Here is a 15019-nt window from a genome sequence, read left to right as displayed (position 1 = left end):
GACATTACACAAATTGTGTAGTATCTTAGTGCCTCATTATCTCCTCTGATAAACGAGAACAGTTATAGTACCTGCTTCATAGAATGTTAGTGAACACAAAAATATATTATCTACATATAGTGTTTAGAACAGCCTAGCACATAGCAAGCCCTCAGCAAATATTAGCTGTTAGCTATTAGTGGCTACCTTGAGGCCTTAGAACTGGTTCTATCCTAGGTCTGCCATAGATTCCTGTGACCTCAGGAAAGGCCCTTTATTTCTCAACTGTGAAATAAGAGAGTTGGAACAGAGCAGATGTTTCTAAAGTAGGATTCACAAAACCGGAAATCTTTCTTTTTTTCCCATTTAACTTTTGTTCCTTTTGTTTAGTCATCCTTGGGTGTTGTCAAGACCCAGACTTCGGGGAGTCTGAGGATTCTGGACTGAAACCTCAGCCTTCAGCTCAGGCTCCCTGACTTCAGTGTCCTAAATTTTAGATGACTCAAAACAAGCATGAGGTTCTCAGCATCCCTCCAGCCCAGGTTTTCTGAGCCTTCCTCGGGCCTAACTGCAACCCCAATACCAATTTATACAGAAGAGGCCCTTAGAAAAGGGAAGGAGGCATGAGGCACCAGCATTTCCAGGCCATTGCCCTGCTCGATGCTATCCATCAAGATCTTCCTCGGTCTCTGCAGTCATTCATTTCAATAACACTAGATTGTCCCTTCAAGTGGTTGGATGGCTTGCATATTTCAGTTTTCTATTGCACCTTTCTCACTGAGGGTTCCCTAAACCAAGGCATGGAGGAGCTCTGACTCCCTCTGTACAAACCTGCTTATGAGTTTTTCCTCTAATCCCCAGCATCTTTGCCGAAGTGCTTCTAGAAGGGTTAGGAATCCAAACAGCTTCCTGGCTGACGGCAGCTTCTAACATGAGATCATGGCTTTAAATCTCAAAATCACAGTATACCTAGTTATTAATAGCAGGGGATTTCAGCTCAACACAATGCTTTGGTAGACTGCCAGCAATCCAAGTTTAATATTCTCCAAGGTGTGAAATTAAAAGAAAAAAAAATCCTTAAAGGCTGAGCATTTCTGTTTCATTTGAACTAGAGTTTTAACTCCTTCTCTACATCTTCCATTACTGTACAGGTAATCAATTTTTTGAGGGCTCCTAGGGAAAATGACTATATCTTATTCGTCTTTTTAGCCTTAGTGACTAGTATATAAGACTTGAAGTAGATTGCATTATTGTTCAATAATATTTACTTCCTCCACTTGACTCCCATAGAAGGACCATATATCTCTGTTTCATTGATGTTGGGCTCAGCCATGTGTCTTTGCTTTGGCCGAAAGGATGTTAGCAAATGTAATGCAGCAAAGGCTTAAAATGTGCTTATGCAGTTGAACCTGCTTTCTTGGACCTCTGCCATAACTATGAGAAGAAAATTTCTAGGCTAACGCACTGGTCCCAGAAGGAGAATAAGAAATATGGTGAGCAAAGCTCAACAGCTTCTGCTGAGCCTCAATTAGATCAACCAACTCCCAGTTAACCCAACTCATAAGCTAAATAAATGCCTATTGTCGTATGCCACTGAGATTTAAAAGCCATGGTGTTACCGCACATTGTATCAGTCGCAAACCAATAAAGGTCTCAATCGATGAGTGAATAAATGAACAAGCATTAAGACTGCAGAATTTCCATATGCCAATTCTTTATTTCCTGGAAAGCAATAAGAGAGAAATCAGGTCATTCATCTCTAGAGAAGTATTCTAATACCTGTTTCTTTTTCTATTGGGGATGATGGCATAAGAATGCCATGACCACATTTAAAAGTTAGTAGACATTACCTACAATTTGTTGTTACTCAACACCAGGTTAAAAACAACATTTTCCAATTTTGTTATATACCCTCTCTTCTTCCCTGACCTTGTCTCCATCTCACAGATAAGAAAACTACCTTTTTTGAGAAGGGCAAAACTGTCCTGAAGTCACACTGTGCTGGGGAAAAATCTAACTTCTGCTGTAATAAAACTCTTCAGAATTTATAAGAATCAAGAATTCCCTATAAGCATATAATTGAACTTGTTTTTACTGCCATGGCAGAACTGGACTGAAAATTTAAAATTCATTCCATAGTGCAGTTTACAGAAGCTATGTTTCAGCTACTTGGAAACGGTTCCAAATCCACTCAATTTAGCAAACGTAAGAACACAAAAATGACCAAACCAGGTCAGATCCCTAGTACCCTTCAGCACCGAGTTCTTTGACAGTTGAAAAAACAAAGTTGTCCTTGATGAAAAATTAGGTTGCAAGCAAGAGACCCCTTGTTGCCCTTAATAAATCATCCTAGATATATCATTCAAGTAAGCTTCTGATATAATTAACTGGTACCAGACTTGCCCTATGCCACCAAAAAAAAAAAAATGTTAAAGTAGGCAAATAAAGGAAGCCACTGTTTTCAGGTGTCAGAGCAACCTGCCTGGGGATAACTTCCCAACTAAGGCATAGTGAGCTGAAGTCCAAGCAGAGAACATTGGTCCTGCTAAGTGGCAAAGATCAAAGTTTGGGGCAGCTAAAACAGCTGGGAACCATGGGACAGGGCACTGGAGAGAAGAGAACTATAACAGAGGGGCACTACAGAAGTTCATTTTGGAGTTCCCCAAAAGTCCTGGTCCAAGAGCTAGGCTCACATGTACAGGATGAGACTGCATGAGGCTTATCAAAGACTGGTGGCTGTGAGCTTGATAATGAAACAGACACTAGAGAGCAAGTGGTCCTAGAGAGCATGGGAAGTTTAGCCCAACCTGAGTGGAACGACTTTATTAACACCTTATTAATTATTAATTTATTAACACCTTATTAATTCCTCAGGCAGTAAGTTGACATATCAGAAAGACTTCCTCTTAGGATTAAGGACCATGTGCTAGAATAAGATCTACTCTAGACCTACCTTAGCCTTAATCTAAGCTCTGACAAGAGCCACAGAGAAAACAGTTTAGAAGTTCAGTCCCACCAAATTGGAGAGCCTTCTGAACTATCTCAGACTTTCCACAGATATGGCATAACAAGATATAAACACAAAACTACACAATCATTAGGTGTCCATCCAGTAATTGAACTGTGTACTAAACAAAAATAAGTCATCTTCAGAGGAAGATTACAGAATCCAGTGTCTCTACAACATATTATCGATGAGTAGTACACAATAAAATATAAATGGTGGGGGTAAAAACAGAAAAGTGTAACTATAGCAAAGGAAATAAACAGTCAAGAGAAACTGACACCTAGGTATTTACCCAATAGAAATGAAAACCTATACACAAAAATCTATACCTGATGTTTAAAGCAGCCCTATTAATCATCATCCAAACTGAAAACAATTCAAATGTCCTTCAGTGGGTGAATGGATAAACAAACTATAGCATATCTATACAATGAAATGTCACACAGCAATAAGAAGAGAGAAACCATTGGATACTTATAACAGGGATGACTCTCAAAGGCATTATGCTGAGAGAAACAAATCAGTCTCAAAAAGTCGTATACTGCATAGTCCCATTTGGAAAAGGGCAAAAATATAGCTACAGAAAACAGAGTAGTGGCTACCAAAGTTCAAGAGTAAGGAGGGCTTAACTACAAAGGGGCAGCACAAATGAGTGTTCAGCAATGATGAAACTGTTGGCCAGGCATAGTGGCTCACGCCTGTAATTCCAGCACTTTGGGAGGCCGAGGCTAGTGGATCACCTGAGGTCAGGAGTTCAAGACTAGCCTGGCCAATGTGGTGAAACCCTCTCTACCAAAAATACAAAAATTAGCTGGATGTGGTGGCGGGCGCCTGTAATCCCAGCTACTCAGGAGGCTGAGGCAGGAGAATCACTTGAACCCAGGAGGCAGAGGTTGCAGTGAGCCGAGATCGTGCCACTGCGCTCCAACCTGGGCGAGAGAGTAAGACTCAGTCTGAAAAAAAAAAGAAAAGAAAAGAAAAGAAAAACTGTGCTGTATCCTGATTGTGTGGTGGTCACACAAATCTATAAATGTGCTAAAACTTATAGAACACCAATAAAGTAAGTTTTACTGTATGTTAATGTTTTTAAAAAGTCTGAAACAGGAGGCAAATTAAATATTATAAACATTTTTACTCTAATAAATTCAATAACAAAAACTTATACTTCTGAACTAATCAAAAAATGGCCAAAGGATATGAACAGACAATTTACAGAAAAGGAAACACAAATTGACTTAAACATATGAAGAAATGTTCAACCCCCTTTTTCATTCACTAGATTGGCAAAGATCTAAGACTAAGAATATATCATGTTGGTATTTGGGGTCAATAGTCACTCTAACACATTTCTGGTAGAAGGTAAATTGGTATAACTCTAACGAAGGGAAAATTGGCAAGATCTAACAAAATGTTTAAAAAATGATATGCCATTTCACTCAGCAAGTCTACTTTTAAAAATTTATCCTACAGATATACTTGAACATGTATCAAATGACCTAGGAGCCAAATTATTTACTAAAGCCTTGTTTTTATTAGCGAAAATGTGGGGGACAACCTAAATTTCCATTAACAACAGATTGGCTAAACCAAGTGTGACACATATAGGTATATAAAGATGTAGATATAAGTACATAATGGAATACGATGCAGCCATTAAAATGAAAGCGACAGCTTTCTTGTTCTGAAATGAAATACAATTAAGTGAAGATTGTTATATGAAAAATGTAAGGCAAAAAACACTCTGCAGTAAGCTGCTGTGTAAAATAAAAATAGAAAAAAAGACCCATAAAATACTATAATTGGCATAAAATGTCTTTAGAAAGATACACGAGAAACTGATCAAATTGGTTGCCCCTGCAGAGGGGCCTAGATGGCTGGGGAACTGAGGACAAGAGGAAGGCATTTCACTATACATCCATTTGTTCCTTTTAAATGTTGATCCATGTGATTGAATGACTCATTTTTAAATAAATGAAAATTTTAGTCCATCAGAACCTTTTGGGAAACTATGTGTTCGGGCCTAGGTTATTTGAAATTAATCCTTTCCTTACTGAAAGTGTTCACTGTGCTACAGTGATCTGTCCCACAAAACAGGGACCAAGAAAAACCTAATCCTACCAACTACACCTCTCCTGGTTATAGCACTGTGACTCAGAGCCAAGCAAGAACATAACCAAGTACAAAAGAATCCCTCACTTCAAAGACACACATGCAGTGCCCATTTTTTCCACAAAATTGTATTTTTTAAATAAGTCTTTAAAAAGGCTTATTTTCCCATTTTTTAATTAACCTGTGAAAGATTAATCATACCTTTTGACGGAGGTAACAGCCACTTAAATAGTCCAATATGAAGGATTTAGTATGAGCCCCTAAATTTTGCCCCAAAACATCTACTCTTGGTATATGTTGACACCTAAAATTTTTAGAATCATAATAATAGAAATAATAACAATGACTAAAATTATTGAGCTCTTATCATGGGCTTAGTATACATGCTAGGTGCTTTGCTATGCCCTTTACGTGAATCATCTCAATTTCAGCCTCAGTTACAACTCTTTGAGGTTGTGCAGCATTTTAGGTAGATCACAGATGGCAGAAAAGAAAGATAAACACAGGTAAGTACACAGGCACACATGCACGCACACACACCACTTTTTATATGAGAAAACTGAGACTTAGAGAAGTTGCCCTGCCTAAGGTGACTCATCTCACTAGCAGTAGACCCTAGATTCCCAGGTTCAACTATGGGCAGCCTTACTCCAAAGCACATGCTCAACCACTTACCCAAGACCATCTCTAACTGCAGAATCTGCACAGGAGAAAGCCTTGAGGCCACTTAGTTAACGCTCCCAGTCACTACATGGACACACTCTACAACATGCTGACAGGAAGTGACCCAACTCTGCTGAGTGACAGGAAGCTCACAGTCTCCTGAGACAGCCCATTCCATCGCAAGATATCTCTAATTCTCCACAGAGGTCAAACTGTCGGCTTCCCTGACACTTCCTCCCTCTCTTGCAGAGTGACACACAATAGGTGTCTAAGTCTTCACACAACAGCCCTTCCACTCTAGGGAGTTGGCCCTCCTGCCTTCTCTCTGTCTCTCTTCCTTGGGCTTGGTTTTTAGGCTCTTCCTGTAGGAAGGCTCCAAGATTCTTCAAGAGACAAAAGGCCCTCTTTGGTTTTTTATTTTATAAATAAAATATTTTATGATCTCTTTTTTTTTTACTTTATAAATCGACTTTATTGCGGTATAACTTACATAAAATAAATAGCACAGACTTTACGTGTTACAATGTGATGAGTTTTAACAACACATACATACCATACCTATGAAACCCACACCCAGATAAAATTATAGAATATACCCATCACCTCAGAAAGTTCCCTGGTGTCCTTTCCCAGAGAACACCCCGTAGAGAGCCACTGATCTGATTTCTATCACCATAGATGAGTTTTTCCTATCATCACACAGTAAGCACTCTTTTGTCTCTGGCTTCTTTAACTCAGCATGTTTTTGAGATTCATTCATGTTGTTATAAATTACAGTACAGATACTCTTCCACTTACAATGGAATTACATCCCAGTAAATCCTTCGAAGTAAGTCAAAATATGCGTGGCTGATGGAGCTGCAGCTCACCACCACTGCCCAGACTCTCGAGAGAAGTACAGTTTCTACTGAATGGTGTTGCTTTCACACCATGTAAAGTGAAAGAATCATAACATGTACAATTATAAGTCAGGTATTGCCTAAAGTTCTTTCCATTTTTATTGCTCTATTTATTTATTGTTATTCTATAGTGGAAATATACCAAAATATACCATAATTTCTATTCTCCTGTGGATCAACATTTGACTATTTCCAGTTTGGGGCTGTTTTGAATAAAGCTATTATGAGCATTCTTTTATACATTTTGTTTGAAGGTATGTTTCATTTCTCTTGACTAAATATCCAGAAGTGGAATAACTGGGTTTATGGGGTGGTGTATATTTAATTTTCAGGAATCTGAAACACCCAGGACTGGGGAAAAAGTAATTTTTGGAAAATGCAACTAAAACCACAGAGAGATACAATTTTTTACCCACTAACATAGGTATAATTAAAGACTGATGACTCTTGAGTATTGGCAAGGATGTGAAACAACACTCCTTTGAAAGTGAAACTCTAGTAATTGCATATTCACAGTGTTGGCTGACACTAGCTCAGGTACTGTTATCTCCTCTGTTCTGGGCACTCAGTATCCATTAATTAACCCAGCTGACTTTGCCCTGGCTCCCACTGAGCTTACCATCAGCTGACATTCCAAAGACTTTTTCACATCTACTATTGTTAAACTTATTCCCTCCAACCTCTTCTGTGCAAATGATTTTTATAATCCAGTTGCCTAACATAATTTTCCAACTTCAATAAACTTCATAACAAATTACACTTGTTCCAATTATAAAGGGGAAATCACTGCTTGCCATTAAAGCAATCAAAGAAAGCACATAAGAAAAACTTAAAATGTCTATAAAACAAAGCAAAAACCAAAAACTGTAAAATTTTTAGAAAAGAAATGCAAGTGATGAAGACAAAGAATGCACGAAACCATATTTTAGTCTAGAAAACATTTCTAGACACAGTTTCATTTAATATCATAACCACTGTGTCAGGTAGATATTTGTAAAGCATCCTGCCCCCATTTTGTAAATGAGGAGGCAAATTCAAAGGGAATATGGGATTTGCTCAAGCTCATACAGCTAATGAGTTGTCAATTCATAATTTAAAATGAAGTTCATAACTGCAAATTGTATGCTTTTTTGTCTATATTGGTTCATCTCAAGCTGATCACTCCAAATATCCCATGAATAACCCTAATCCATTTGACGAGTTTGCAAAAGACCCTGAGGATGGCCAATGCCCCCATTCTCTGACCCTTGATTGTTACAATTAAAATATATCTTTTGAAGCATGCTGATTTGCATTTCTTTTGCCCTTTTGTCTGAGTTTCTGGTAGCAGCCTGACACAGAACCAGGAACACCGATATTGCCCCAGCCACTGGCAAGCTCTAGGATCTTGTGTAGAGATCATATGGTAAGGAAAATGAATGTGGACTTTGGAGCCAAAAAAATTCATGCCAGCTACTAACTGTGTGGCCTTGATGAAATTTACTTCACCTTTCTGAGTGTCCATTTCCCAATCTGTAAAAGGAGTATAATAATCTCTATCTTGCAAAGTTAGGGTGAGGATGGAATTAGGTGACATGTATAAACAGTCTACAGTAGTAGGTGCTCAATGAATGGCATTTATATCATCATCACCATTATCATCATCATCATCATCACCATGAGTTATTACTGTCTCAAGGTTGGACTAGATTAGCTTTAAACCTATAAGCACCTTTGTCTGATATCTTGTGAGCCTATTTATGACCACATCTTCATATGTGTAACAGAAAATTCATTGTTTGGAAATTTTGACTCAATTTATTTGGTTTCAAATAATTGGTTACTATCTCACTCTCTGAGATATTCTAGAGCAATGTCTCCTTGACTCAGTCACGCACTTATCCATTATTGCCAACGTATTATGTGTCAGGTATTGTGTTAGACAAGGAATGAAATCCAGTGAACCTGACAATTATCCTGTTTATAGAAATATGCATATTTTCCCTGCAGGGGGCACTAAGAAACCAGTTCAGTTTCCTTCTAAAAAGTATTGCTCTTTTAAAGTCTGTGAATGTTTACTCACTCCTGACAATCACCACTCTACAAGAAGAATTCACCAGAGAAGCTCCTTATTGTCCCACAGATGGCATGTTTTATGAAAAGGAATTTTTTTAAAAACAGGCATTAATTTGACAATACTGCATATTTGTTCAGATGAAAAGCCACTCATAATAGGCCTCATAAATGCAGAATTAGTGAAATGAAAGTTGGATGCTGAAGCCAGTTCCAGTCCTAAACACAAAACAACACAGAATTCAGAGGCACGTTACTTCTTTTCCAGGGGAATACAGGTGTACCTTGCTCTACACAAAGCGGGCATCCTGAACAATTGTGTATAAATTGATTCCTTCTGAAATGAAAGTCTCTTTCAAATCTATCTAAAGAAGCTGTTCTTTAAAAGAAACCTATAGCAAATGCTTTTGCAAAGCTAAAAATCACCTTGAAAAGTAAATAATGATTCCTGAAATACATTGTATAAATCTAGTATCTCATGTATCAAGACTGTTTAATAAAACACCATGCATGTGCATTGTCTGTGAAAATTTCAATTAAAACTTCATACATATGATTATTTATCATTGTGGTCTGTAGCTACCAACAAAGTCCAACAATAATTTATTTCTATTTCATTTCATTAAACAGGTACAATATGAAAATGAGGCAATACATGGCAATTTTCATAACATTAAGCTCTTTCACACAATGCATTAGCAGGAACTGAAAGTATCAGAAGGTTTAAGTTAATGAACAACTCTTTTCCCAATTATGAAGGATTTGTACGAGGGAACAGCATGAGTAGGGTGCAGTGGCAGGACTAGGAAGAAAAATCGGGCTTCCAGGACAGGGAATCTATTTGACTATCAATCTGCAAACTGTATTTTATTAAAAATGTAATTACCCACAGGACTCTTATTTGCAGAGCCTGTTGAAGGTATATTGACATTTGGAGCTGTGTTAAGGTCTCTGAAGTCATCTCTGTATTGGAACCTTCCTTATCGGGTTTAGTGTTTGTGGAGAAGAGGTTTCTTTCTCCTCAAAAGGCAAAGGCCCAGGAGAAAACTGCTTTATAACAACAACTCCTCAGGTCAGTTATTTAAAAAAAAAAAAGAGAGAGAGAGAGAGAGAGATGCACAGTCTTGGAATCCATCCTTTGTCTTTTTTGCATCCCTTTTCATCTTACCTATAGTCCTAGAGCCCACTTCGTGGATGGCAGCCTGTGCACAGAGAGAGCACCGAGCTTAGAAGGGCCCCATGTTTAACTTAATGTTGTGTTGTCACCATTTTTAAATTCTTAATGTTTTTTTTGAACAAGAGGGTCCCGCATTTTTATTTTGCACTGGGTCCCCCAAATCATGTAGCCAGTCCTGTCAAGCCTATACATGCACGCGCACACACACACACACACACACCTCAGACATCTTCTCCAAGCCCTCGTTATAACCACTTGCTATACTTCCTAACCAGGTCCAGATGATGGAATACCGGTTTGGAGCTAGAGTTCAGAATGGGCGGCCTGGGCTCAATCCTCCTTCCTACTAGCTTTGTGACTTTGATTTCCTCATCTAATGAGGATGGTGTTCATCTCACCCCACAGGGTTGTTATGAGAATTAAATGAGTCAAAGTATATAAAGTATATAAAGCACTGAGAACGTGTGGGCACTCTATACAGGTGAGTGTTCTTTCCATGATGTTTATATTATTAGTGGGGAAGAAGAGGGAGGAAGTCTCCTGCTTCCTCTGTGAAACTTGCCTACTCTCCCAGGTTGAGTTCACTGGCCTCTCCGCTATTTTAATGAACTACATTTGGTATAACATTACTATCCTTCTACCTAAAATGCAGCATTTCCTAAACTTCAGTCATTCATGTACCCCTTCCAGGATTTTCACTCTACCTACCATTTCTACTACTTACTTCTTATATTTGTTTACATCAACTTACTTTTTGAAGTGAAATAGTTTTATCTTATAAACTTAATTTTACTATATACTTTATTGTATATAGTGTCATTATTATATACTCTAAGTGAAAAACTAGTATCCCATGTCAAAAAAGAATGTAATACACAATAGTTAACATGTTTAGATGTATTCATACAACACCTTCAATCCTTTAGATACCACCAGTGGCACCCATATTAACTTTGTGTCCTCTTCCATTGGTCTCTGAGCATTCTAAGTGCAGTTATTGGGATCTCTATGTGCTCATGCACAGTGCACTGTGAACATCAAGTTTCCCAGAACTATTTGCTGAATGAATACTTATTAACAAACTGATAAGAGAGATAGCCCCTTGCAAAGATGCCTACCTTTTGGCTGGGGCTATCCTAAGGCCCTAAAATCTTGAGTCCTAACAGCAATGGATTTCTTCAATGCAGCACTCCTCACAATGTAGTCTGAGAAACACCTACATCCTAATCACTCAAGGGGCTTGTTAAAAAGGCAGATTGCCCAGCCCCAATATGAACCTACTGATTCAGAAGTTCTGCACATTAGTATAGCCTAATATAGAATTTTAGTAATTCAGATAAGTAGTAGTAGTAGTAATAGCAGTACTAAAAACAACTAGCATTAATTGTGTTCTTACTATGTACCAGAAATTATACCACACACTTACATACATTATCACTTCACCTCCTTAACAAGCCTAGGAAGTAGGTACTTGCCAAAGCCATATAACTATTATGGGGCAAGGAAAGGGTTTCAGGCAGCCTGACTCCAAAACCAAACTCATAACCACCACACTATACTCTGGGTAGAGGGGAAGCTTCTGGAGAGAGGTCTTACCCATTTTGCCAGCCATGGACCCTTCAGGTCACACCATATATTTTTTAGTTCATAAGCACAGACCAGCCTGCAGTGCAGTCATTATTCAAGCAGAAAATGTTAAAACAAAAAAATTATATTTTAGTTCATCAAGTGCATTCCTTCAAACTACATACTTATCAAAGTTGCCTGAATACAGTTGGATTAAGAAAGGGTCCTTTTTATCAAGGGCGTGGGGACCTTCATTACTTGGAAGGACAAATATGTCCCTTTCAGATTCAGAAAACCACACCAAGGATGGTAGGGTCACGTATCTCTGAGAATCAGTAGAAGGGTCTCATAAGGGAGCCATCCTAATCTGGGGCAGTGAATTCCCTGGCACTGAAGACGAACATGGAAAGGCTAAACAATCTCTGCCCAGGTATTCTAGAGGAGATTTTTGCCCCAGATGGAGGATTAGAGTTGATCAGCTCATGAGATCGCATCCAAATCTAATTGTCTAGGATTCCATGATTACACAGAAGGAAACTTAATTTAAGGCACTGTTTGTGTTCTGCTCAGAAAGAAGGGAGGAAAAGGAAGGGAGGGAAGGAGGGAGGAGGGTAGAAAGGAAGGAAGGAGAGAGAGAGAGAAAGGGAGGCAGAGAGGGTGGAAAAAAGGAAGGAAAATAAAAGGAAAAACACTGGCTGATGTTAGGAATCATACAAGTCTCATAAACACAAAGGAAATACAAACCAGGTGCAGGCATTGCTGAACAGGCACATTATTAATCATGAGTCTAAAGAAAAGAAAAAAACCCACTGAGTCAGGCGACATCCATCTGAGAAATATTTAGTGCAGCAGGTTCCTGCTGAAGTCTTGATGTTGGAATTTACAGTTCAATGCCCAATGGAAACATTTACTTTAGCAAAAGCTGAGCACAATGCATGCAAGTCTCTTGTTCCACACAATTATCATTCTTTGTGGTGGCAAGAAAGATTTTTAAATAAATAAATAAAACTTTTAAACTGCCTGTTCTTGAGTCCTCTTATTTAATTTAGCAAAAGGGATTGGAGCCGTCTTTGTCTAAACTCAATTAATAGAGTCAGTGATGAGCAGTTCTTGCAAGTACAAATGTGTTGAGCAGAAAAGAAAAATAATTCTATTCTGAAATAGTCACCGAGAGGAGAAAGTTCTGAAATGAGTCCCTTTCATGTTTTCTGTTTCTGTCCAAACTTTGTTTTGATGCTTTGTTTGGGCTCTCAGATGAAAAACCACATATAAGCCATGTTCCCAGGACTGCTGCTAAGGCTGGACATTTCAACACTATTAACAGATTGTCATGCATACGCAAATTGAGCCTCTGTGTCCTGAGACATTAATGTGGCTGCTATGGTTTGGATGTTCGTCCCCTCCCAATCTCATGTTGAAATTTGATCTCCAGGGTCAGAGGTAGGTCCTAAAGGGAGGTGTTTGGAGGATGGGGGCAAATCCCTCACAAATAGATTAATACTCTCCCTGGGGATGCAGGGTGGGGGGCAGTAAGGGAGTTCTCCGTCTATTAGTTATCTTAAGAGTTGGTTGTTTAAAAACAGCCCGGAACCTCCCCTCTGGCTCTTGCTTCTTCTCTCACCATGTGGTCTCTGCACACATTGGCTTTCTTCACCTTCCACCATGGGTGGGAAGCAGCCTGAGGCCCTCACCAGAAGCCAAGGAGATGCCAGCACTAGCTTCTTGTACAGCGTGCAGAACCGTGGGCCAAATAAACCTTTTTCCTTTATGACTTACTCACCCTCAGGTATTCCTTTAGAGCAATACTAAATACACAAAGTGGCTGAAAGAGTTTCCTGCCTATAATTGGCAATAATGGGCTTGGCCATTCTTTTCTCCTTGTTAGTATTTTTTCTTTACTTATCCCAATTTCTTTTTTTTTTTTTTTTTTTTTTTTGAGATGGAGTCTCGCTCTGTTGCCCAGGCTGGAGTGCAGTGGCGTGATCTTGGCTCACTGCAAGCTCCACCTCCCGGGTTCATGCCATTCTCCTGCCTCAGAATGCCTCATGCCATTCTCCCCTCAGCTGGGACTATAGGTGCCCGCCACCACGCCCGGCTAATTTTTTGTATTTTTAGTAGAGATGGGGTTTCACTGTGTTAGCCAGGATGGTCTCGATCTCCTGACCTTGTGATCTGCCCACCTCGGCCTCCCAAAGGCCTGGGATTACAGGCGTGAGCCACTGCGCCTGGCCGACTTATCCCAATTTCTTTAGCTGGTTGCAGCGCTGCTGCCATTTATTTTTCCTTCTGCAATTTTCTCATTTGTTAATTTGTTACTGATTTGACCATGTGTGATATGAAACATTTAGAGTTACTTTGCATAAATGTAGTTATATAGGAGGCGTGTTTTCTGAGACTTTTGCATTTCCTTTGGATGCCTTGGTCAAAGAATACAACCTCCCTAGGATATAAAATTCCTGCATCACAATGGAATCCTCTCGGAACTCTGCAGGTCTTACCCCTGTTCTTCTGACATTAGTTATTTAAAATAAGAAAACTGAAACTAACTTGACTTATGTCCTTATTTTATTTTATTTTTATTTATTTACTAATTTTTTATTTTTTGAGACAGAGTCTCGCTCTGTCGTCCTGGCTGGAGTGCAGTGGCACGATCTCAGCTCACTGCAACCTCTGCCTCCCGGGTTCAAGCAATTCTCCTGCCTCAGCCTCCTCAGCGGGGATTACAGGTGCGCACCATCATGCCCCGCTAATTTTTTGTACTTTTACTAGAGACAGGGTTTCACCATGTTGGCAGACTGGTGTTGACCTCCTGACCTCAAGTGATCCGCCTGCCTCTGCCTCCCAAAGTGGTAGGATTACAGGCTGGAGTCACTGCACCCAGGGCCAATTTATGTCCTTTTAAAGTAAACTATTCTGTGTTTTCTAATTTTCTGTTTGGAAGCTTGTAGAACTCTCCATTCATCACTGAAATTTAAAAATCCTTATCAGGCTTTGTCTTGGAATATAAATTTTACCTTTGCCTGAAAAACTTGAAAAACACTTTCCATCCAAGTGGCTTTGTTTTGTTTTGTTTTAATTTTGGAACGTTTTCTTCTATTATTCCTTCAAACACTGCATATAATCTGTTTGCTTTATGCCTTTCTTCAAGAATTCTTATAATTTGCAGGTTGCACTTGCAATCTCTGACTTCTATATCTCTTCTCTCTTCTCATCCTTATTACCGTTCTCTGTGTTCTGGAGAAGTTTCAAAAATTTATCCCCGGTTCCTGATTAAATTTTCTGCAGTGTAGACTCTGCCTTCCTGCCTCCAATCAACAATCTGTGTTGTGATTTTTGTTTCATTCTACTTTCTTTTCATCTCAAACATTTTAAGAAATGATATCCTCTCTTTTTATCTTATTCCACACAAATTATCTCCTAAATTTTACATCTGTTCATTGGGAGGTTTATTTAAAAAGAGGAATATATATACTCTTGCTTTCTTAAATTCTGTGCTCACAGAGAACATGGAAATCTTAGAGCGATAAAGCAGTTAAGCTAAAGATTTTAAACTCTAAAGCTACCAGG

General features: G+C 38.9%; 1 protein-coding gene across 1 annotated transcript in view; it reads right to left on the bottom strand.

Moving 5' to 3' along the window:
• Positions 1 to 1642: 1642 nt before the first annotated feature.
• Positions 1643 to 15019, bottom strand: part of KIF4B (kinesin family member 4B) — a 180580-nt gene continuing 167203 nt past the window's right edge. The window contains exon 3 of the mRNA XM_054684741.2: positions 1643 to 1701. The gene's annotated coding sequence lies outside the window, so the exon portion shown is untranslated. The remainder of the gene's footprint in view (positions 1702 to 15019) is intronic.

Source organism: Pan troglodytes, chromosome 4 (assembly GCF_028858775.2).
Source record: "Pan troglodytes isolate AG18354 chromosome 4, NHGRI_mPanTro3-v2.0_pri, whole genome shotgun sequence".
Taxonomy (NCBI): Eukaryota; Metazoa; Chordata; class Mammalia; order Primates; family Hominidae; genus Pan; species Pan troglodytes.
This window is presented reverse-complemented; position numbering and strand designations above follow the sequence as displayed.